At 41.3% G+C, this 3,670-nt stretch overlaps 1 long non-coding RNA gene across 1 annotated transcript; it reads left to right on the top strand.

Moving 5' to 3' along the window:
* The first annotated feature begins 269 nt into the window (after positions 1-269).
* On the top strand, positions 270-3,414 carry LOC109768450 (uncharacterized). The gene is made up of 4 exons (XR_012203344.1): positions 270-507; positions 1,246-1,411; positions 1,720-1,801; positions 3,066-3,414. It is a non-coding gene; the product is annotated as an uncharacterized lncRNA (long non-coding RNA).
* Positions 3,415-3,670: the final 256 nt, after the last annotated feature.

Genomic DNA, 3,670 nt, shown 5'->3' with positions numbered 1-3,670 from the left:
GAAGCGCCACGCAGCCCTAATCTCCTTCCCACCTCTTCCCTCAGCCGCCGCACTTACCATCCCCATCCTCTCGCACCGGATCCCGAACCTACGCCGCCGCCCAGTGCCTCGCCCCATCTTCTTCATCCTCACTGCCCCGCCCATCGTCGCCGCCCCATCCCCTTCATCGCCCATGCCGCCGCCAAGTGCCGTCGCGCTCGCATCCCCCACCCACGATGCCGTCTCCGCATCCCCATCCACGCCGCCGCCGGATGTCAGCGGCGAGTTTGGGGGCGACCTCCACGAACCGCCTGGCGGTCTCGCCTCCAGAGAATGCAGTCGAGGTGGGTTCAGCCTGGCGACCGCGGCGAGTTGGGGGGCGACCTCCACGAACCGCCTGGCGATCTCGGCAGGTTCGTTCACCTTGGCGGCCGCGCTGGCGGGTGGGCCTGGTCTTCGGCGCCCTCTACCCGCCCTTCATCTCTTGATGCCTATGGCGTGCCCCCACCATCTTGGGCAATCCTGCAGGTCCAGCTCCCACAATCTCTCATTTCTTCAGCTTTCCTCAGCATGTGTCTGTACTCTGTACGCTGCTCCCTCTTCTACCTTTTCATTCCTCTGTTCTGCTTCTTGCGAATAGTAACTGTATGTATGGTCCGGATAAAATTTATTGTGAGAGTTTTTCTGCATTATAACTATGTACTAAATATGCTCTGTTTTAGTCTCTCATTCCCTTTAAAATCAAATCCCCACCCCAGACATATCTTAATCAATCAAATTTAATGTCCTGTTAAAAAATTTCTGCAGTGCAAAAAGCCCTTTTGATTCTGGGGTCATTGCCTTAAAACAAATAATCATTCTAGTTGGTCTTCAGATATTTTGTTTGCGGTTCTGAATATACAGGGAGCCAGTAGAAGTGACAGAACATGGGCTTTTGTGCAGTAATGCATGGCTCAAGTTTGCTCTGTCTAGAAGCTGCTACTAGCAAATGCAGATGTGGCCAGATGACATCGTGTCAATTGAGTTTGAGTCAGCTAGCATAAAGATTTTGCTCTCAAATGTTGTTCTTTAGTTATACTACTTAATAACACATTTTGTGCCCTGTGGCGTGTTTGTGAGATACTGAGAAGTCTTGCTTCTTTCATTGCGTAGCTAGCCTTTTCTCCTAAAATTTACATGTGGGTGAACAAATTGACCAGAATACTATGTGCCATAAATTCACCTTTTTTCCTAACAGACTTATACTTAGCACTGTGATCTTTGTAGACAAAACCTTGATGGGTCGAAAGCTGTCCAGATGCATCGTGAATGATGGTTGAGATGTGGTGCAAAAAGGAATGGAAAGAAACTTGTGCTTGCAGGGAGCGGAAGCGGATGTGATTGGGGGTCACCATCAAGAGAGTGCTTCCGTGGCTCGTTACGAAAGGAAATAGTGAGTTTGTTGAGTAAAACTATCATCTTTGTTCTTAATTTTTATTGGCTCTCTAATTATTGGCTCTTTAATGAGTAGATACTATGTAGTATCTTGGCACCTCGTTAGGATTAAGACATACATCTATTGGCTCTCTGATCAATACATATTATAGTACTTGCTCTCTCCAAAAAATGGTTGAAAAATGTCAAACCGAAAGTAACAACGATGCTGGCAGTCGTTCATTTATTGTTCCATATACAAGATGCAAAAAACTGGAACTTCATGCTTTGACGTGTAACATACCAAAATTTTATGTTGTTTCTCAGTATGGAACACCCCGGGTAGTTAGCGCATGTTTTGCTCATGCTCCTGGCAAATCCTTTTGGGTCAGAAAGCTTCTGCGTTCTGGTATGCTCCATTGCTCCTTGGTAATTTTTATTCAGAGTGGCTAGTTTCTACTCATTCCTGTTTCGGTCTTTAAGAATAGTTTGGAAACTTAAATGAGGATGTGTTGCTTTCTGCAACATCTGTAAGCTATGTTGTTAAATATTGTTTCTTAAATTACTGCAGAGTTAAGGTTCTTTTTTCCCACTGTATTGCTTTAAAGAATAAGGCCTTAAAGGGTGTGTCTTTAAAACTCTACTAGTGTTGTTGTACATTTATTATTCTTGTTGCCGTCACTAGGCATTTTCAATATATTTATTTGATATTCAGAGAATAAGTAGTTTATATGTATTATATGCTGGACGAAAAAAATTCCATATATAAACATGCCATGGCTAATTGGTAATTTTGCTACATGTTGGATGCTTTTTTGACCTTCTGGGAGATATGATATATGAGCAAGTGTTTCAAACTTTTGACCTTTTCGTTAAGTTTATATATAAACTACTACCCTTTGAATATATGAGAATGAATGCCATGTGATAAAAGTTAACCTTGCTTACTGTACTGTGAACTGAACCTGCCTTTTGTCTCTTGGGATGTTGAAATTTCTTAAATTTCTATTACTGCATGCAGACAAATCTATTAGCTAAGCTTCCGCGGAGCTTAGCTAATCGCTACAACTCTGTTGTTCTTAAAATTCTATTATCATCTAGGTTGAGCATTCGTATCATAGTATTTGCGTGAACTATGGTTTGGACTGTGAACAATGCAAAGCTTCTTTATTTGGTAAATAAATGCATAGACAATAGAGGAATCATTTGAGTAGTTCTATGGCATGGTTTGAGATCTTCTGTAGTGCAGAGTTTTCTTGCATTGCTTTGCCTGCGTAGAATCCACTTCCTCGTCACATTTTTCATTTTCTCAGATGCACAGAAGGTAATCTATGTCACTTTTCTCCATCTCCATTGCTTAATGCTCATTCCTTTACATTAGTGCATCTAAGTGGACCATCTATTAGTAATGAGTGTATGTGTTTTCATTCCAGTAAATAAATAATAAGCAATTACATTTGAGATGACTAGGCCTTATATCTGATTCACTCAAACAATTAAATGCATTGTTAAATGTAAAAGCCACATTGTAAATTGCTAAGATCATTGTTTGTTTATAACCTGATATTTGTTCTGTAATCTTTTATCTGGTTGAAGCGATGGAGTCTAGTGAGTAGGTTGTGCTTTTATTAAATACTTGTGAGATGTCGTAATTGGTTTGCTTCTTTTTTCAGGTCTGCTCTTGCACCCACAAGTTTTTAGCTGTGTGTTTTGCGAGCTAAAAGGACCTATTTGTAGAATATAACTCGGCTTTGGATTTTAATATCTTCTGATGGAGTAGCACTCTAGGATGGAATCAATTTCTAACTGAAACTAGATGTATACTGGAGACTTGAACCTATAGATGTATGTATGTATACATGTTGGTTTGTTGTCCTTTTGGCTGTGATGTAGTACTGGACTTATGAACCTGTATGTATGCTGTGATGCAGTACTAGACTCGTGTCCTACAAATGTATACATATGTATGTATGCAGACGTGATGTATTGTTGAGATATATATTATGATGCAACCTTAGTTGACATATGTGTTGTTCCGTGTATACATTGTATTCTATATTATGGCACATAATCGAGTGGAGAGAAATGACAGGTTGAATTAGTAGGTAATTTGTGCGTTGGCAGTGTACTTAATTAAGGGCACAAACACTGCCGGGAATTCTTCTATCTGCCCTGCATTGTCAATCTGCCAGGAAAAATCTATGTGCCGGGAATAGTTCTAACTGTCGGCAAAAGTTTCAGCAATGAAGGTCAGAGGAACTGCCGGGGTTTCCTGTAA

Source organism: Aegilops tauschii, chromosome 2, assembly GCF_002575655.3.
Source record: "Aegilops tauschii subsp. strangulata cultivar AL8/78 chromosome 2, Aet v6.0, whole genome shotgun sequence".
Lineage (NCBI taxonomy): Eukaryota > Viridiplantae > Streptophyta > Magnoliopsida > Poales > Poaceae > Aegilops > Aegilops tauschii.
This window is presented reverse-complemented; position numbering and strand designations above follow the sequence as displayed.